The sequence below is a fragment of the Amphiprion ocellaris genome, chromosome 8 (genome assembly GCF_022539595.1).
Source record: "Amphiprion ocellaris isolate individual 3 ecotype Okinawa chromosome 8, ASM2253959v1, whole genome shotgun sequence".
Lineage (NCBI taxonomy): Eukaryota > Metazoa > Chordata > Actinopteri > Pomacentridae > Amphiprion > Amphiprion ocellaris.
This window is the reverse complement of record NC_072773.1, coordinates 26,582,003-26,603,785: the sequence shown is the minus strand read 5'-3', so window position 1 is coordinate 26,603,785 and position 21,783 is coordinate 26,582,003. Positions and strand designations below refer to the sequence as shown.

The 21,783-nt window shown below is 41.2% G+C and overlaps 1 long non-coding RNA gene and 1 pseudogene across 2 annotated transcripts in view; both read left to right on the top strand.

Moving 5' to 3' along the window:
• The first annotated feature begins 7,151 nt into the window (after positions 1 to 7,151).
• The window catches only part of LOC118469575 (uncharacterized), a 23,102-nt gene continuing 8,470 nt past the window's right edge, over positions 7,152 to 21,783 (top strand). Inside the window, exons 1-4 of one of the 2 annotated variants that reach the window (XR_008602498.1) lie at positions 7,166 to 7,457; positions 9,750 to 9,875; positions 10,973 to 11,018; positions 11,798 to 11,887. This is a non-coding gene — a long non-coding RNA (uncharacterized LOC118469575). Of the gene's footprint in view, positions 7,458 to 9,749; positions 9,876 to 10,972; positions 11,019 to 11,797; positions 11,888 to 21,783 lie in introns of those variants that run through there. The other variant, XR_008602497.1, reaches the window with a different exon arrangement.
• Positions 18,722 to 19,469, top strand: LOC129349481 (chromatin accessibility complex protein 1-like; annotated as a pseudogene).

The following is a 21,783-nucleotide window of genomic DNA, read 5'->3' as shown; positions in this document are numbered from 1 at the left end:
CCCAACCCTAATCAGGATTAAGTAGTGTATAGACAATGGATGGATGTTTAGATATTAGGGTTAATACCCCACAGTATTATGTACAGTCAGTTTATGCAAATAATTTATATATATTAAGTTAAACCCTACAAAATTATGTTAAATACACATTTCCCTGACTAAATTAAAGAGGTTTACACACTACATGACTGAATTATGGAATTTTATAGGACTAATTTAAAACTGTCAGATTTCATTTAGTGTTTGGTCAAGTTTACTTATAATATTACAAGAAGTTTGTTTCTGCAGGGCCTTTAAAACTTGTATCAGTGGCAGCGGGACATCCGTTTACAAAATAGTAAACGTGACATTTTTAGTTAATTTTAATGGTAATACTTCATAGGTGGGACCTTTTTCGTATGTCACATAGGCACCAAAATGGTAAAGAAACGCTCATACGTGAGTTGGCATCTAAACCGATGGCTTCAGAGCTGGTTGTATTCTCCCTTGGGTTAATGGCGTTATTCCTCACCTCCTTCCAGATGACTGGACGCTGGAACAGAACAAAAGGGGCAAAATGCCCCAAGAAGAGTGTTGACCCATATTATAAACAGGCATGGCAATTTTCCGCCGTTCCGCGGAAATCCGCCGTTTTAATTTTCAAATTGATCATTTCTGTGAATCGTCCAAATCCGTTGAGAAAATTTTAGGGGAGGTGAGGTATGTTTTTGTTACTCTTGCTCCCGGTTTTTGAGAAGCGCTCGGCGTTTCTCCCGCAGCGTAACAGACAAAAGCCGCGATTCCACAAGCATCTACTCGGCGCAGTACGGTTCGCCACTATTGTATCTGACTCGGCTCGTCTCGGTTTAGTTGTTTTTCCATATAGCCTCATCGTGGGTGGAGTCGTCATAGCGCAGCGAGCCGAAAGTCCCTTAACGTCATTTGCGTGCGACACAAACGCAACATAACGGAGACGATGGTTCACCTGCTGCTCGGTCTGTGGCTTTCTGTCAGATTCAAAGTAATAGAAGAGTCGGAGAAAGCTGAGAGCGGCGAGTCGTAACACTCAGGAGACACACAGGAGAGTTTGGGAGGCGATGCAGCAGCATCAAGCTGAAGACAAGAGGATATGAACTAGACGACATATGAGGGTAAGCTAATGCTAGTTCGCTAGCTATCGTATATCAGTCCTGTGAACGACCCTGTAATGGCTGCAGTTTATCGCTATTAGGTATTAAAATATGCATGCTGTGTATGTGTTTCAGATGCTCTCTGATGAGACTTCATGGGATTTACCTGAAGCAGCAGCACATGAGCCTGCAGTGGCACAAGGTGTAGAGGAGGAGGACAGAGATGTACAGGATGCACTGATGCACTATGTGTCATGCAGAAGTTGTTATTCTTCTCGTTATACTTCTGTTTTTCTGTCCCCGGACCACTATTGTTTTCTTTAATGCAATTCTGACAATAAACTTTTGTACCTTTTGCAGATGTGTCTGTGCTATTGTTTTATTTGTGAAGGTTAGCAAGATTACATGACAAATTAAACACCAAAACATTAAAACAGCTGTTTTAAGAATATTCCAGTTTGATAAATCAGTATTGCTTTGGTGTAATTCAGTCAATGGAATTCTGAACAATAAAGGAGTTTGTGTTAAAACATGTTAAATCCCATTAAACATAAATGCATTATTAGGGAATACAGAATTGTTTGGTTCAGACTGTTGACTCTTTTCCTACCAGTGTCTTAACAGACAAAATGAAAAGTTATGATGCAATCACATAAGTCACAAAATAGTTTATTAGTCAGCAGCAAAATCAAAACTATTTACAATGTGTGAAGTACAAACTGTGGTGGGCCTCTCCTACAGTGGAGGGCTAAAAGTAAAACTATATACAACTAAATCTCAAGTCTCTGGGAGTTGGACTCGCTGGCTGCCCCCTGCCTGCACCAGCACACCCAGGAATGACTGGTTGAAGGCAGCATTCTGGGCCATCTCCTCCCACTGCAAGGCCACTTCATTCTCTCTTGCCTCGCTGAGGAGCAACCAGATGTTCTCATCATGCTGGGCACGGTTCCGCTCCTCAGCCTGCATCTCCACAAGTACGCTTGGAAGGTCCAATTTTCTGTTGCACCGTTTCCTCTTGCCTAGACCAAAGACAGAAAAGTGATCAGAATCGGCTTTAGTAAGTACACAACATGCAAGGAATTTGGTTTCGGCTGTTGGTGTCACACTAGGAATATGGAAGAGAATAATAAAAAATAAAGAAACTATAGAAAGAGGAACAGGAAGAAAAATGAAATAGCAAAATTAAATAAAACAATATATACAGAAATTTACAGCTAGCCTGGAATAATCACATTAGCATTAGTGGCAGGTGAGACAAACTAATCCCCCAGCAACCTCTCTGACTCAGAGTGTCGCGTGGAGATTAAATCTTCAGTACAGATGCACAGACCGAGAGCGTTTTCTCCGGAGTGCTCCACCTTCACTTTCTAATCTCCTGGTAGCAGAAAGTGTGATGTCAAAAGAGCTTGTGCTGCTCCATTTTTTATAGAGGAGAGTCTCAGAGGCACTCGAAGAACTCGGTGCCACCTTGAGAAGACGGGGGCAAAGGAAGACCTGGTGAGAGATGAGCAGTAAAAATACAGCAGGGATGATCTGCTCACTTCTATAGCACAGCATGAGTAAATACAGGCAAAGATATGCACTAGAAAATCATTTAAATATCTTTTTTGTCATCCAGATGTGTGTATCTGAACCTCCACGCCAGTTTTCTTCAATAAAGGACTGATCAAATTAGCAAATTATATTTATCATTTGTTTTTAAATGACAATATAATGTGTCTCTTAAGATGCTGTCCTAGTTTTCTCAAAAAAATGTAGCTTTTTTTCCACTTTTTCTGTTTTTCTACAGTAGAAGAGTCAACACACACACACATTTCAGCCTGATGGAACAGTCCACCTTCCATCAATTAATCATCAGCCCTTTCATCTTTAATTAAACTCACTATCTTTAAAGCACACCCCTTCACGCATGCCATCGCTGTGGCTGCACACACACTCGCTCGTACGCAGAAACAATGCAGTGCTCTGTGCTTCCTTATGGCAAATGTTCAGTGGGCGCATGAACGCATGAACACACACACACACACGCACACACACACGCACACACTTGTGTCTTGGGATGTGGTCTCAGAGGATGAGCTCCCTCCAGGGATTCCCTCAACCACTGGCCTTCCCAAATTCTGGCTTAGGACCAGCTCCTCTGCCTCCGTTACAGGTGGTGGTGCTGGGCCACCTCCCTTTTTACAGGCATCTCCTTTCTTTCTGTTGGCTGAGTAGAAGTCTGTGTTAGTTTAAATAGGCTTAATTGTTTGACAGAACATGATATGGATGCAGACATTTAGGCTATGTGTGGGATAGAACCACTGCACAGTCAAACAGCCACTTAATAATTAAGCTACTTTACAATGTAAAACATGATCAAAAGGAGGTAGTTCCATGAGATTATGCCGACTTCTTACCTGTTTGAACAATGTTCTTATATTTCATCTTCAGCTGCTGCCACATGCGCTTCTCCCCCGCAGGATTGCACCTAAATGAAATAACAGAATAGGCTGCTATTAAACAGTTTTCCTGTAATATTATTGTGATTTAAACTTACGCATTGACCCGGGCAGCAATGTTCTCCCACGCCGTCTCCCTCTCTTTTGCAGCTGCAGGTGTTGCACTTCTTTCTAAAAACGTGTTCGAAGTCGCCATATGAACGCATTAAGATGTCCAATTCAAGTGGTGTAAAAAAAAAAAAAAAAAAAACGTAGCTCTCCGCTTCCCCGTTGCCATGGTGACTCGTCGAATCGGGGTTCCATTGATGCCGTCTTTTTATAGTTGCGGCGCACTCTGGGTGAAACTACTCCGAGTTGATTAAACCAACTCAAATCAGCCGTTGTTAAACCGAAAAGTCAGAGTTTCGTATCTCAGAGTAGATCAACTCAGAGTTCAGGGTTACACAGAGTTTGTTGAACCTGCTTCGTGAAACGGACCCAGGATTATTTAAGGGACGGTTTGGGCCCTGAGTTGGCCAACCTGGGCACAGACACAGAGAGATTTCCAGACAGGTGAATAATGGAAAGAGTTTCATTTAAAAAGATAACTAAACTAGTACATAAATGGAGAGCTGAACTGGGGAAACAAAACTAAACTTAACTATTCAAAACCCAGCAAACACTACGAATACAGAAACGGAAGTCAACCAATACTAAACTGGATTAACAAAAGTAAACTAAGGAGGGGTACTCACAAGACGGAGAAAACAGGTCGGGGAAAAAGGAGTCCAGAAGTGATCTTGTTACTGCAGAAAACTACAACTTCATCCTGTGACATTCATGTACAACTCCATATTTTAATTTCCTCTATATATTTCAAATTATCACGAACACAAATTTGCAAACCACTTACTGAAAATAAATCACACAAATAAATATATGCAATGCTTCAAACCACCATATTACAAGGCCAGATCTAAAAATGTAAACACTGCAACACAACTTAGACATGACTGCATGTTCACAGTTGAATTATGTAAACTATTGAAAAACAAACTAAACTAGCTCTTTCATTTGTATGAAATAAAGAAAAGGGTCATCACCTACATCTTCAAATTAAACAGCAAGGTGTTGCTCTCCTCTAATTGCAGCAATACAAGGAAAAACAACACATGACACAAGAATATCACAGACCCTCTCAACAGTGACCCTGAGGTGACATAGACACTATAAATGGGCTTTCACCAAGCCTATGATCATCTACACCTGTGCTCTTGTCCTATAATGAGCCTGGCTGAAGTTCTGTTGGGGGTCAAGGTAGAAGATCATCACTCTGGCTTGACATGGTAACCTCTATCACCCAGCAGAAGGCCATCAAACTCTCCTGTAATGTACACTGGATACATTAGAATATATTGAAGGAGGTAGACAAGTCAATTATATTGTTAAAATCTTTACACTGCTTATCACATTGCAGTCTGTTGCTCAGGTTAAACTCGTCATAAATCCTCAAGTTATGAACAAAACCAGGCCACTTGACCTCCACATTAGAAATAATATATGCAGCATCACATATGATCTTGACAGTGCAGAGAATAACACATGTTGAACTATAATGCAGCCTTTAACATGTTGAAACTGTAGTCAATCTACCTGCAGCCTACCTGCACATTTATGCTGTGAATGCACTTCCTATTCACATAATCAACTTCATTATGTGAGGCAACTGTGATGGGGATGTGTGTGCCATCTATGCAGCCAATCACAATAAGAAATCCTAAAAGAAATTAAAATTACTAATCCCAACCTGACATTACAACATGATGTCATTAACAGAATATGATGTAAAATTAATTTAACAGATCTCTACATCATTCATCTGCAATCCTGTGAAACTCCTCCTTGATGGCTCTGACATGTTTATGTCCAGGGAAAACCACAAACATGACTTAAAAACCCTTTCAAGGCCAAGCACACTTTCCTGCCTCCCCTACACACAGTTGCCTTACTGAAGTGCTCTGCATCTCAGACATTAGATAGAAAAACTTCCATTTGCAAAGAACCACAGTGCAACACACAACATCTGCTAGGATGTCAGAGCATGACTGCAGTTGATAATGTTGCAAATGTAAGGACAGATTATGTTGTGGATGTAGATTATGAACCGTAATGTAAAACACTACCACTCTAAAAGACAACTGTCCAGAAATGCAACATCTATGCACAGCCTGATAACAATCTCAAAGAATCCCAAAGAATATTTAATTCTCTACACAGTAATGCTGCTCCTTCATCCACTGCACCATTAATCAAAGGACATGACATTTTGACACAGCAGAACTAGACTTCACAAAAACTCACCTGCCGACTGAATGAATGACAAAATCAAATTAAAGCTGCAAGCAGCGTTGGACGGGTCCTCGCATCCATGCTCGTCGTCGAATCCACGCACGTCCACCAGGTGGCGCTGCGACCGAGAGTGTATATTGGCCTATGGATGTGATCACGTCCGCACTCTGATGACACATATAACATTTCAGGCAGATCGGACCATGTTCAGGCTAGTTATAGAGCTTTTCCTTCTATCCACCAGGTGGCGTTATGACTGTGGCTGTATTTCAGCATGTGAATGTCATCAGGGCGGGACTCTGATCATACATGTAAAGTTTGAGGCAGATTAGAGTATGTTTAGGGCAGTTACACAGCAGTTGATGTGTCATGTCGAAGCATCAAAGTTTGGGAGCCTGCCATGGCCACGCCCTCAGACTTTTGTGGAGCATTTTGATAACTTTTGATCACCCATGCCTGGAGTACATCCTGGCTGAATTTCAGCTCTGTCGGTGTTACCCTGTTTGAGTTGATAGCTTTTCAAAATGTCTAAAAATGACCCAAAATTGAAGGTTGGTGTTAAATTCTAGAAAGAAGAAGAAGATTAAAGAAAGAAAATACATTAAAAAGAAGCAATTAAATAAATGGGAAAAAGTTAAGACAATTAAACTTTTATAAAGTATGGGGGGAAAAAAGATGTAAGAAATTAAAGAATTGTATTTAATAAATAAACAGGAAATTTGTAAATAAGTGTTGTAGTCTTTTGCAGTTAATTGATGGATAGGCGTAGTGAGAGACAGCCAGACAATGGGGTAGAAATAAGAATGAGAACAACTAATATAGCACAGGGTTGCGAGCGGGAATCGAACCAGGGCCTCAGCATTGAGGACCAACTACATGCGTCAGTGGCTTAACCCGCAGAGCTATATGATCACACATGTTAGCTGTCAGCAAAGGTGTATCAATCCAATAGAAAGTCTAGGGGTAGGGTTCAGGTTACAGAGGAAGGTCCTGACAGTAGCAATGTACCAAAAACATGGATATAAAATTATACATTTTTTCATAATTTAATATTAAGTCACACTAGCCAAAAAATTCTTAGAATAAAGTTGGGGTTTTTCCTTCAGCCGTTGTGGTTGCACTGTACCTTTAGGTTATCTAGATCTACAACGGCTGAAGGAAAAACCACGGATTAATTTCTCAGAATATTCGGCTGCTTAGTATTAACATTAAAAATATTTATGTGTAATATTAATTACCCTATTTTTTTCATTACAACTGTAAGGACCTTCCTCTCCAACCCTAACCCTACCCCTAGACTTTCTATTTGATTAATACACGTTTTCAAGACCAGAACATGTGTGGTCATGTAGCTCTACGGGTTACGCCTGTGATGTTCAGGACTCATTCTTGTATTTTACACTCTCTGATGTTTTCTTTTCTTCATGTCTAGTGTGTGAATCATTTCTGGTTTGTCTCTTCAGTGTCTCATGTGGCCCTGCAGCTTCTCCTCCTCCACCTCCTCCTGAAGCCTTCATCTTCTTCATCATCAGCTGCTCAGTGACTCTGTTGGACGTCTCACCGTGTGGCAGCAGCTCAGGTCAGTGGTGAAGATCCTCTTTATCAGCTCCACACCCACAGACGTAGTGAACGCAGCGTCTGTTGTTGTGCTAATAAGAAGCTGCATCTGAGCAGCAGCAGCTCTGTTCACTCCAGCCTCAGTCACACATGGAGTCAGAGCAACACTCTGTCAGAGCTGATTCCTCAATGTTAGATCTGATTAATCTCTCTCTAGTAACAGGTTATGTACCACAGGCTTTTAAGGTTGCTGTAATCAAACCTTTACTTAAAAAGCCCACTCTAGATCCAGATGTTTTAGCCAACTATAGACCAGTTTCCAACCTCCCATTTCTCTCCAAAATTCTGGAAAGAACAGTTGCAAATCAATTATGTGAACATTTACAAAGGAATAGCTTGTTTGAAGAGTTTCAGTCAGGCTTCAGAGTGCATCATAGCACAGAAACAGCTCTGGTGAAAGTTACTAATGACCTTCTCATAGCGTCAGATAATGGACTGGTCTCTATACTTATTTTATTGGACCTTAGTGCAGCATTCGATACAATCGACCACAAACTTTTATTACAGCTACTAGAACATTCTATTGGCATTAAAGGGACAGCACTGGACTGGTTTAAATCCTACTTATTAGACAGGTTCCAGTTTGTGCATGTCAACAATGACTCTTCTGAGCATACTAGGGTTAATCATGGAGTTCCTCAGGGTTCTGTCTTAGGACCAATACTGTTCACATTATACATGCTTCCCTTAGGCAACATTATTAGGAAGCACTGTATTAATTTCCATTGTTATGCTGACGACACTCAATTGTATTTATCTATGAAGCCAAATGAAACTAATCAGCTAGCTAGACTGCAAGATTGTCTTAAGGACATAAAGACCTGGATGACCTATAATTTCTTACTACTAAATTCAGACAAGACTGAAGTCATTGTATTTGGCCCCAAACATCTTAGAGAATTGCTTTCAAAGCATATAGCTACTCTGGATGGCATTACATTGGCCTCCAGTACTACTGTGAGGAACCTCGGTGTTATCTTTGACCAGGACATGTCCTTTAACTCGCACATAAAACAAATCTGTAGGACTTCCTTTTTCCACCTGAGAAATATTGTGAAAATCAGGAACATCCTGTCTCAGAGTGATGCAGAAAAACTAGTCCATGCATTTGTTACTTCTAGGCTTGACTACTGTAATTCCTTATTATCAGGTTGTCCCAATAGCTCTCTGAAACATCTACAGCTGATCCAAAATGCTGCAGCCAGAGTACTGACGGGAGTTAGCAAGAGAGATCATATTTCTCCTATATTGGATTCTCTTCATTGGCTTCCTGTTAAATCTAGAATAGAATTCAAAATCCTTCTTCTGACATATAAAGCTCTTAACAACCAATCTCCATCATATCTTAAAGACCTGATAGTACCATATTATCCTAGCAGAACTCTTCGCTCTCAGACTGCAGGCTTACTTGTTGTTCCTAGAATCTCTAAAAGTAGAATGGGAGGCAGAGCCTTCAGTTATCAGGCGCCTCTCCTGTGGAACCAGCTCCCAGTTTGGGTTCGGGAGGCGGACACCCTCTCTATTTTTAAGACCAGGCTTAAAACCTTCCTTTTCGACAAAGCTTATAGTTAGGGCTGACTGGGGGACCCTGACGGGGTATGCTTGTGTTTTCATTTGCACAACTGACTTCCCCTCTTGACGTCCCTTAGTTCTGCCCCTAGTTATGCTGCTATAGGCCTAGAGTGCTGGGGAACCTCTCTTGATGCACTGAGCCCTTCTCTAACTACCTATGTATTTACTACATATACCATTATTGCATTACATTCACTCTGTTTCTTTCTGTGTCCTTTCTCCGAGTGTCCCTGGTCCCAGAGCTGGATGCTGGATGCTTCAGATGTGTGGCTGTGTTTTATGGTCCTTGTGTCCCACCCCCCACCTCTCTATCTCTACCCCTCTATCTCTACCTCTACCCCTCTATCTCTACCTTTCTACCTCTTCTGTCCCTCTCAACCCGCCCGGCCAGCAGGCCGATGGTTCCCCCCACATTAGAGCCGGGTTCTGCTCGAGGTTTTTTTCCCTGTTAAAAGGGTGTTTTCCTTGCCACTGTCGCCTTTTGGCTTGCTCTGGGGGTCAGGCATATGGGTTCTGTAAAGCGTCTCGAGACAATTTGACTGTAATTGGCGCTATATAAATAAAATTGAATTGAATTGAACTGAGAGCTCTCAGCAGTTTTCTACCCATTTAAGAACAGGACAAACCGAACAAGCTGTTGTATCGATTTGTCCACGATTTCCTCTCATGTGTCCATTTTAAGGAGTTTGCAGTCAACCAAGGCCGACTCAGAATCACTCCCACCGGGAAGATCTGTGAAGGAAGGTCCACCCGGCTGGTCCAGAAGCTCCGGTCCAGCAGAGCAGCGTCAGGATGGAGACGTAACCGGGTGAGTTAACTAGAGAGGCGACACATTCACATAGAAAATCCAACAATTCCTTCTGTTTTTACAGTTTGTGACTCTGGTAAATGGTGTCATTTTTCAAAGCTGGTGGGTTTTGGGCTTCACAGATTGAACCTAAATGCTTTTCTTAAACAAACTGCTGAGCTGCTGCACAGTGAAATGTTTGAGTGGAGCTCAGGATGAAAGCATCAGAGCTGTTTTACATGTTTTTATGTTCAGCTAATATCATTTCCTCTGGACAATGTTTGTGGTGTTAGAAGTGGACGTTTGTAGGGAGTTTTCAGTTGTAATACTTAAATGCATAAATATTTGCAGTGGTGGTTTCACTGCAAGCATCTACTGATGTCACCAGTGAAGTAAATAAAAACAGCATTTGTTGAACTTTACGCCTCTCAGTGTCTGCAGTTAGTTTAGCTGAATCAATGCAAAGATATTTCTATTTTTCTACATGACAGGAATGTCAGTGAAATCCAAATGCTAAGAATAAACAAGTGATCTGCCTGGTCACAGATCCCACTTTAATCCAAAATAAAGACTTTGCAAGGAAATGAACTTGAAATATGAGCCACCAGTAAAAGTTGTGATCACACAGAAGGGCCTGTATTTTATCTTTGGAGAAGTTTAACATGTAAGTTTGTGCAGCTGATCAGTGGTGAGGCCTGTGGATGACTGGAGATGTGTGTGGACACTTAGACGAAGCAGCAAATGTGTTGAAAATGAGTTGTCTTCTCAGAGTCTTGAAGATGTTTTGTCAGAGCTAAGAAAGAAGTAAGAGATCCTGCAGGTGATTGTTGAGTGGTGTTGAGGAATTTGAATGTAGAGGAATAGCAAAGAGATTTTGAAGATATTTAAGCCATAAGTTGTATTTTATTTGTTTGCTGTTCTCTCCCATATGTAGTGAAGAGAAGTGATTTGACATGAAGAATGTGATTTGTGTGGCTTTGAAATTGTGTTAAAATGTAAAAATGAGTGATGAGGAGAAGAGTGTGACTTTTTAGTATTGTGTTTTTTAGCGTGTTCTTTAAAAGTTGTAGGTAGATTATCTTCTTTTTTTGATTTTGTGGATTTTTTTTTTCTTTCAGTGTTGATGTCACCGCCTTGACGAATAGAAGAAAAGCCTGTATTTGGGTATGTAGGACTGGTAGTCCAGAGGTAGTGGTGGTGGTTTGGAACCTGGAGAGTGCAGGTTTGATCCCCCACCCTGCTCAAGCTTTTTTTTTTTTTTACATTTGGGCAAAATTTGCCAAAAATCTGCCTTCGTGCCTTCGTGCCTTCGTGCCTTCGTGCCTTCGTGCCTTCGTGCCTTCGTGCCTTCGTGCCTTCGTGCCTTCGTGCCTTCGTGCCTTCGTGCCTTCGTGCCTTCGTTGCCTTCGGTGCCTTCGTGCCTTCGTGCCTTCGTGCCTTCGTGCCTTCGTGCCTTCGTGCCTTCGTGCCTTCGTGCCTTCGTGCCTTCGTGCCTTCGTGCCTTCGTGCCTTCGTGCCTTCGTGCCTTCGTGCCTTCGTGCCTTCGTGCCTTCGTGCCTTCGTGCCTTCGTGCCTTCGTGCCTTCGTGCCTTCGTGCCTTCGTGCTTCGTGCTTCGTGCCTTTCGTGCCTTCGTGCCTTCGTGCCTTCGTGCCTTCGTGCTTCGTGCCTTCGTGCCTTCGTGCCTTCGTGCCTGTCGTGCCTTCGTGCCTTCGTGCCTTCGTGCCTTCGTGCCTTCGTGCCTTCGTGCCTTCGTGCCTTCGTGCCTTCGTGCCTTCGTGCCTTCGTGCCTTCGTGCCTTCGAGCCTTGCTTCGTGCCTTCGTGCTTCGTGCCTTCGTGCCTTCGTGCCTTCGTGCCTTGTTGCCTTCGTGCCCTTCGTGCCTCGTGCCTTCGTGCCTTCGTGCCTTGCTTATGGGTAAATCTCCTTGTTTTCCTTTTTCCCAGATCCCTCCTTGAAGCCCAGTCCAGTCCAATCCAGTCCAGTGACACTCCACACCACAGACCACAACCTTTCCACAAGGTTCCCAGACGGGAGGCATTCGAACCGTGACCATCCACATGACAGACCACACACCCTCTGTGTGAAGCTATCTGATCACACAAGGATCCCTGGGTGGAGGTTTCTGTTTGTAATGATGGTGGTGGCAAGAGGTTGTCATGCAGCCACAAGTGTAAAAAGAAGCCTTGAGCTGGATTCCAAACCAAGGACCTCCTGGATGAGAGGCAGATAACTTACCACTGCACTATCCTTCCTACTGGTGTAGCTGTTTAGTTTTTCGTAAATGATGCGTACACAAAAGTATTAAGGAAGTGAAGATTAATAAAGGTACTAAAGGTACCGGGGAGGCCAAAAACTTACCTCTACACCACCTGTCGCTACAAGATGTTGCTCTAACTTTGCTTAAATGATGCTATCAATTAGTACTGGCGCAACCAAACGACAAATAAAAGGTGTGAGTGGAGATCTGATCATGTCAGGTTTGTTTCTCAGACACACCTGTAGACTGAATACACCTGATCTCATCTGATCTGCAAAGCTAAGCAGGATTGGGCCCTGGTTAGGTATTTGGATGGGTGAGACTACCTCGGGAATACCACGGTCGCTGTAAGCTTTCTTACTTCTCCTCACAACCTGAAACAACACACTGCTAGCGACAGCTTATCAACTAAACACCTCTTGGTTTCTTTATTATACACTCTATGAGGTGGATAAGCTGCAGCTCATGCTGATTTATTGCTGCTTCTGGTTGGAGCCAAAGAACAAAGGCTTCACCTGTTGGAGCAGCTGATGTCCTGCAGCCTCTTCACCACAGAAAGCCTCTGACAGCTTCAATTCTTTACACTCTGACTGCAAGACACCAATCACATAGGAACATTTACATGTATGGAACAAAGAGCTGAGCTGACACTCAACATATGTTTGAGCATTTATTGATAAAGACATTCAAACATGTCTAGAGATAGAACACCAACGCACGGTGTAAGAAAGGTCAGAACAGACTTCACCTGCTCAGGAAACTGAGGTCCTTCGGGGTGCAGGGAGCAATTCTGAGGACCTTTTATGGTTGTGTGGTGGTATCAGCCATCCTGTATGGACTGGTCTGCTGGAGCAGCAGCATCACGGCTGCAGACAGGAAGAGACTAAAGAAACTGGTTAAGAAAGCAAGCTCTGTCCTGGGCTGGTGGTAGACAGGAGGATGATGGACAAAGCTGTTGCTCTATCATGGAGGACACTTCCTCCCACCCCCTGCAGGAAACAGGACCATCACTGGCAGCTCCTTCAGGACAGACTGCTTCACCCACGATGTTTGAAGGAGGTCCTTCCTTCCTGCAGCAGTCAGACTGTGCTCTCACATCAAGCTCTGCTGACCAGGTAGTATCAGCTCATCACCCTAGTGAAGTAACTGCAATAAATGTAAATTAAGTCAATATGTGCAATTTCACAGGGTTTTTCTTTTTTTTACAAGCATTTCTATCTTCTTCTCTAACCGGAGAGAAAGCATCTATTTTATATCTGTGCACTGACTCTGCTGCCTTTTTTTTTTTTTTTTTAACTTTTTTTCTTCCTATCTGCTACTGCCAACACTGAAAATTTCCCCCACTGCAGGATCTACCTATCCATCCAGCTTATCTTATGGTCCAATCTACCTCCCGTACTATCTATCCATCCATCGCATCACCATCCATCCATCCATCCATCCATCCATCCATCTATCCATCCATCATCCATCCATCCACTCTCTCTCACAGGTGTGGGGGTGTTGATTCACCCTGTTCTCAATCACCCTTTAATCCACTGAAGGCGCCGGGGTCTTCATTCGTTCCGCTCTCTGCCAGGACCCACAGACTTTGAAACCAGAGAACCTTTCTCGCTATAATTTGTAGTCTGGGTTTTCCGCTCTTTTTTGTTTTGCACTTGGTTTAGTTATCCTTTCTGTGGTTGGTTTTAGTTTCATTCGTTTAAATAAACTCCTTGTAATCTTTGACCTGTGTCTGCAGATGTCCTGTGACACCAATGATCCCATCTGATATTTAGCATGTTTTCATTTATGGTCCCATTTCTTAAGAAGAAAAAAAAAAAAAAAAGCCCCCTGAAATCTGATTCAGATAAATGAATGTGAAACTACTTTGGGTCTGCTGCAGCTGCCTCCCTCTGATCTTTGTTCCTGCCCACAAGCACAATGCTGATCAGTGAAACACTGAAGGACAACTTCAGCATGTAAAACATAAATAAGCAAAGGCTGCAACTCGTGATTAGTTTTTAATTTTAACTTACACCTTTATTGTGCTGTTCAAAAACTTTATTTTTTCTGCAAATGTGTAGTGATTCCAAATCTTGGTTATTGATCTCCTTGCATTAACAAAAGAACAAGATCTGTATCGACCCGGGAAAAAAAAGCAAACATGTCAGGCACCCTATGATGTTAACTGTTTGCCTGAATGTTTTTGTTTAAAATCCTCAGTAATTACCTGTTGACTGACTGGTCTGCTCTTAACGCCCTGTAGAAACTCACTGCTGCAAAATACAAGCATCAGCTTATTGGTTTATTTACTAATTTTCTTATTATATATATTCAGAAATAAAACCCCTAATCTGCTGGGTACTGACACAGCAGCGTAGGAGGTCAAAAGGAAGGCTGCCATCAGCTGCTGCACTTCTGTCCGTCCAGCAGATGGAGCCATGGAGCTGCAGTGAAGTGAAGAGCAGCACAAGGGCAGACCCACCGACTTCCATCCCACTGACGCATTCAATTTGACTGACGCTAATGTTTTATTGACTTCCAACCACTAACAAAGTATGATTCACTGAGTGCAACTTGAGCATGAAGAAAGTAATGTTACATTTCAAACATAACTGGGGAAATAACCGAAACTTCTTCCTTAGGAAAGGAGAAAGTATAAGAGTATAAAGGCAGTGCAAGAATAAATAAGAAAAAAACGGTGCAAAAATTGCCCATAGCATTATATACAGATGACTTTATTCTTAAAAAAAAAAAACAACAAACATGTAGAAGACTATATACAGAGGATCAGGTTTCAGGTATAGATAGATCGACAGATGAATCCTTACTGTGAAAATATTTAAAGACATTGAACATTGTGCAATATAAGGTCAGTCAGCAGCCTCAGTTCATGCACCAAGAAAACTTTTATGCATTTTTTAAAAATAAATTTTCTCCATTTACAAGGCAGGGAGATAACCGAAACTTCTTCCTTAATAGTTCCTGTTTAGTTTGTATGCTGTGGTGTCAGGATTACTACACGTGGAAATGAATATCAAATTAAAATCATTTCCATATCTTGACAAGTTGTTGCGATCAAAAAGTAAACTAAAGCTGCAAGCAGCGTTGGACGGGTCCTCGCATCCTTGCTGGTCGGCGAATCCACGCACATCCACCAGGTGGCGCTGCGACCGAGAGTGCATGTCGGCCTATGGATGCGATGAGGGCTGGACTCTGATCACACGTGCAAAATTTCAGGCAGATTGGAGCATATTCAGGCTACTTCTAGAGCTTTTCCTGTCCATCCACCAGGTGGCGCTGCGACCGAGAGTGTATATTGGCCTATGGATGTGATCAGGGTCAGACTCTGATCACACGTAAAATTTCAGGCAGATCGGACCATGTCCAGGCTAGTTATAGAGCATTTCCTTCCAACCACCAGGTGGCGCTGCGACCGAGAGTTTATGTCGGCCTATGGATGTGATCAGGACTGGACTCTGATCACACCTGTAAAGTTTGAGGCAGATTGGAGCATGTTTAGGGCAGTTACACAGCAGTTGATGTTTCATGGCGAAGCATCAAAATTCACGAGGCCGCCATGGCCACGCCCTCAGACTTAAGGTGAGCATTTTGATAACTTTTGATCACCCATGCCTGGACTACATCCTGGCCGAATTTCAGCTCTCTCGGTGTTACCCTATGTGAGTTTATAGCTTTTGAAAATGTACAAAAATGACCCAAAATCGTCAAAACGTATGACATATAATTCAAAATGGCCGACTTCCTGTTGGGTTTTGGGCATGGCTGTCAATTACATTTTGGTGTGTCTTGACGAGTTACATATGCCTACCAAGTTTCATAATTCTAGGTGACACGTACTGGCCGTAGTAAATGTTTGAAATTTTCCAGGTGGCGCTATGGAGCCATTTTGCCAAACACATGTGCAGTTTCCCTAAAATCTGAAATGGGTTGCCGGTCCAGATATGTGTGGTAATTTTGGCGAGCATTTGAGCATTTTTAACCTGTCAAAAAGTACTTTGTTTATTCCGGCAACGATACGTTGCCACGGCAACAGCGTTTTATGAATCGTCAAAATCTTCACACTGTGCCATCGTCAATGTGTGGTCACTCACCTGACCAATTTTCAGAATCATATGACAAAGTATCAGGCAATGGCACGTGCAAATGTAATGACAATTTCTTCCTGTTGCCAATAGGTGGCGCTATGAGTATTTCTAAATTTATGAATGTGGATGTGTTCAGAACCGGACTGGTGTCCATCACATCAAGTTTGGTCCGGATTGGATCATTTCCAGCTGAGATATTAATAATTCAATTTTTATGGCGAGAAATCGAAATTCGCCGCAATGCCACAGACACGCCCCTTGACGACGAGTCACCATTTTCTTTGGGAATCATCATCAATGTGTTCAGGCTTATGTTACCACATTTGAGGTGAATCTGATCAACGTGCTAAGAATAGTACATCAAAGTGTGAAAAATGTCAATTTCCTGCTACCACAAGGTGGCGCTATGACTGTGAATGTATATAACCACATGGATATTGTCAGGGCTGGACATTGATCACACATGTCAAATTTCAGGCAGATTGGACCATGTACAGCTGAGTTAGACACCACTTCCTGTTTCATGGCGAAGGATCCATTTTTTTGGGAGTCGCCATGGCCACGCCCTTTGAAATGAAATGAACATTTTGATAATTTTTCATCAGGTCGCGTGTTTGCATATATTGGCCAAATTTGACGTCTGTCGGACTTATCCCCGATGAGTTATTAATTTTGAAAAATTTACAGCTAATTCAAGATGGCCGACTTCCTGTTGGTGTTAGGGCGTGGTCATGATTGACTTTTTTGGGTTTCCTGATGTGCTGAATATGCATACAAAATTTTGTAGCTGTACATGAAACATCGTGCAAGTTGGCCTAATGACCAAATTTTCAATTTTCCAGGGGGCGCTATGGAGCCATTTTGCCACACACATGCGCAACTCCCATAAAATATCAAATTTTTCGCGAGGCCTGATGAGCATGCCACGTTTGATGCGTTTTGGGGTATGATAAGGCCGCCAAAAAGGCAATTCAAAAGTCCGGAAAAGAATAATAATAATAATAATAATAATAATAATAATAAATAATAATAATAATAATAAATAATAATAATAATAATAATAATAAATAATTCCTTGCATTCCAATAGGGTCTTCGCACCATCGGTGCTCGGACCCTAATAAACCTTGCATTCCAATAGGGTCTTCGCACCGTTGGTGCTCGGACCCTAATAATTCCTTGCATTCCAATAGGGTCTTCGCACCATTCGGTGCTCGGACCCTAAAAACATCTCCGCTATAATAATTCTATTCTATTCTATTCTATTCTATTCTATTCTATTCTATTCTATTCTATTCTATTCTATTCTATTCTATTCTATTATTGTTTTGATCTAATTATTTTGCCATGCGCTTTGTTTTGTGAGAGTGTTGCATTGGGTTTATTATGGCTTGATAAAATCACAAAACTGAATAAGGCTTGCTCTGGAGGTTCAGGCATATGGGTTCTGTAAAGCATCTTGAGACAATTTGACCTGTGATTGGCGCTACATAAATAAAATTGAATTGAACTGAATTGATTATTACTTGAGTTGGACTGATTGGTGTTGGATTTTTTTGACGCAAATACCCTCTCTTTGCAATTTCAGTTGTAAACACATTTTCTTCCTTCCATGCAAAATGGAGTGAATTTGTAAACTGTAATGCAAACTTTTTAGATTTTATGTGTGTGACAATGGGGTGATGGAGAGTGCAGTCTAACTTGTCAGTACATAATATGTGTGTGTGCACAGGGGAAACAATGAAAGATGAAAAAATACACGCTGATATGCACTGAATTTTGTGCACAGACTGATTTTTTTAATGTTGAATACAATCTTTTCAATTTGTCCCCTTATGGTTATTGTCTTTATTACCAATATTGGTGCTTTAACTGGAAGCAGTTGCTTGCAAACAAACATTTAACCCTCCTGTCGTCCTGCGGATCAAAATTGAGCCGTTTTAAAGTTTGAAAATGTGGAAAAAATATATTTTCAAAGTGAAAACTTCCACATTTTCAACATTTTTGGGAAATTTTTCATTTTTTGTTGCCAAAAAAAAGAAATGCAAAAAAAAAGTTTCTTTAAGAACATTCGGATAAAAGTCAACCAAAATCCAGTGAATTTCGCTAGTTTACAACTAAAGAAAATAATAGAACTTTTACTGATATATATGGAATAACTTTAGATATTTTTAGGATTTTTTGGAAGATTTTTATTTATTTTTTGAAAATATTTACATTTTTTTCAAAATTTTTTATTTCTTGCCAATTTTGGGGATTTTTCTTTTAAACAAAGCTTTTAAGGGAAATTTTTAAGGAATTTTTGGAATTTTGTTCCTGAAGATTTTGCACATTTTTATAAGTTTGTGGATTTTTTTGCTGAGTTTTGGGATTTTTTTCAGACAAGGGAACAACTTTTTTTGGTGCCAGTAAATGAGGACAACAGGACGGTTAACTGAGTTTCTCAGATGAGGCTCCTCCTGTCCGGCAGTGTCGCTGCTGCAGTGAAAAAGCCGCCAAACGTCGTCAACACGAAGAAGAAAACGCGTCACCGTTCAAAACAATACTTGAGGTTCCGGCTGTCTGGCGCCGCGTCCTCATGAAGATGTCCCAAAATACTCCCGACAAAGACGAGCAAACGTCGAGCACTAAGAAGAACATCTCGCTACCCATCTCCAGGGTGAGGCTGATCATGAAGAGCTCCCCGGACGTGTCCAGCATCAACCAGGACGCTCTGTTTCTCACCACCAAGGCGACGGTGAGCCGCTAAACCGCCGCTTCGCTTAGCTACTAGCAGGGATTAGCACCGTTAGCTCCTCCGTTAGCTGTGAGTGTTTCTGTTGAATTAAGCTGCGGGTTTGCTGACTTTTCTCGTGTCGTTGAAGGAGCTGTTCGTCCAGCATCTGGCCCTGTCCTCGTTCAACAACGGCTCCGGAAGGAAACCAACAGTCTGTCGTACAGCGACCTGGCGACCACCGCGGAGGAGACCGAGACCTTCCACTTCCTCACAGGTGAGACGGACACCTGCAGGGACAGACAGCAAACTGAACTGCTGCTCATCCTCTGAAACTAAACTGTGGCCATAGTATATAATACATGTTATAGTAATATCTGTTTTTATACAGCACTTGCAGAATCAGAGGTTTACAAAGTATTTTTGACTGACAGAACAAAAGCGTGATATCCAGAAGTCAGCATAATAACCATTAAGATACATTTAAAACTAAAACTGCAAAATTCACAGTATCAGTACTTATAGATGCAAGCAAACAACGGATATATTTCACTCTCACCACATTTAAACCCGTGCATCATGATGATTTTGTTCATTTAAAAAGCTTCAAGTTTCTCTATATATAAGAATCTCTGCAATATCAGTATTTATATATCAGTTTTCTACTCTTGGGAAAATCTGTTGTACTGTCACACATGCTGCTGTAACACTAAATCCCAGCTTCGAGATTGATAAGGCTTTTCTTAGAATAATGAAAAGCAATAAAACATTAATGATTACTTCGTCAGTATCTTTTATATAACACGTTGAAAAACAACAGCCTTTGAGTATGTATTCCAGTAGAGAAATCAGACAGGTGTTAGAAGTTTAAATAATAAGGGTAAGACCCAACAGTATTTTATTAAATATAAATTCACCCAAATATTACAGTTAAAGCCAACAATATTATTAAGTATGCTAATTTACATGACTAATTAATAATCTTAGCTAGTCATGTCATTTTTTTTCAGATTCAACTCTGTTGGCCAAGTATGTGAACACATATGATGAATTTGTGTTTTGTTTCCTTTCAGAGTACTTACAGAGCATCAGACTTGAGCATTTAAACAAGGGCAACAGGTTCCAGTGCTATGCAAAACAATAGATATGTTTAAAAGAGCACATTTTAAGTTAACCTGAGTTTTTAGTGCAAATTTTCAGTGAACCAAAGTTCAGTGCTGATACAGTTATTAGCCATAAATACAGTTATTGACCCCTTATGTACATGAGGTAGGTGGACAATAGTGCAGTACAGCATAGAGCGCCATTTCTGGGATACTATATAAACATGCATGTGTTAATATTGTAGAGTCCTGACCTTAATATTTACAGTTAAGATCCTACAAAATTGTACTTGGAAAGCACAATAAATCTGAAGATGCTCGATGAGAAGCGTATTGGCCTCAGTGTAGAGGAAACCATGCAGTTGCAGAGCCAGAGCAACAAAGAATAAGAGAAAAGCACAAACTATAGCAGCAATAAGCAATCAAAAGCTTAATAAGGCATGAAGAGACAACATAGAAGTGAGTAAAATAAATGTGGGTTTAAGAAGTGTTTTAAAAGAAGTCCCATATTCTTGTAGGCTTTATCTCCTGCGGCATTTCCTAACCTGAGGGTCCTGATGGCAAGAGCACGGTCTCCTTTAGATATAAACCTCGATTTCTGGAAGCAGGATATCAGTCCTCCTCAGTATTTAGAACACGTGCATTTGGCTTCCCTCAAAAAACATTAAAGAAGCAAAGAACTTTTTTTATTTCAACAACCTCATGCTGCTCAAATCTGCAGAATCTGTTACCCAAGAACCACTGGGACGATTCAAGAAATGAACACTGCCCATATCAACATAGACTGGTCATTTCTATACATAGCATGCTGAAAAATAAACCCAAGGGCTGTACTATGAAGCATGCTCGACATGGCCAGGCTTTCTTTCTTAACCTAAAACCCCATTCAAAAGTAATGAGTATCACTGTGGTGGTTATCTACTTTGTTTGTGAAACTCAGTTGTTCTTCAGGCTCAGTGCACACATCCATTAAAGAGGATGTTTTACGGCTCATTTGACTCTCTTCCACACAAAATGGACCGATCATGTGCCACCTACTTCATCCAGGGAACCAGGCTGTTATAATGGAGAGCTGTGTTGAATATAAAACTTAATTATCTTACCACTAAGTACAGCCGCTTATTTCTAATGTGACAGCTGCACATTTAGAGCTCATTGACTTTAAATGCCATACATTCAAACAATATATGAAGAAGTACATTTAGGTCTGTTCCATTATGAAGGATAATTGAAAATCACTTAAATTTTTAAGTGCAAAAGAGACCCAGCAGCAAATCATTACCAAACATGAAACCATATTTATGCATCATCTGCCTAATATAAATCGATATTGCTGTTAATGCTGTCTTTTTTCTTCTTAATCATTTTAAATACTCAGTTTTTATCTACAGGCAAAAGTCTTACAACCAAATATTAGTGAAGAAAAAAACTGTACATTTTAAGGTAAAATGTGAAATAGTTTAAACAATAGTCAACAAGTAGTCTGCTGAAGAAAACAAATTTTTTACTGTGTTGCCGGATGTTGTCTTGCCATGAGCTAAAACCACCTGAAGGTTTCTGTAACTCTCAGTATCACTGTCTTAGCTAGGACTCCAAGATTTATTTCTACAACCACACATCCTACATGGAAACAGTTTCATTGCGCATCATTGCTTAATACGTTCTTCCAGTCAAAATGCACCAAGTATTTTTGCTTTTTTAGCAATAAGCATGAAACTGGATGTTTCACAAGCAGAGGCCGAGCACTGAATCTAGTATTGACTTTG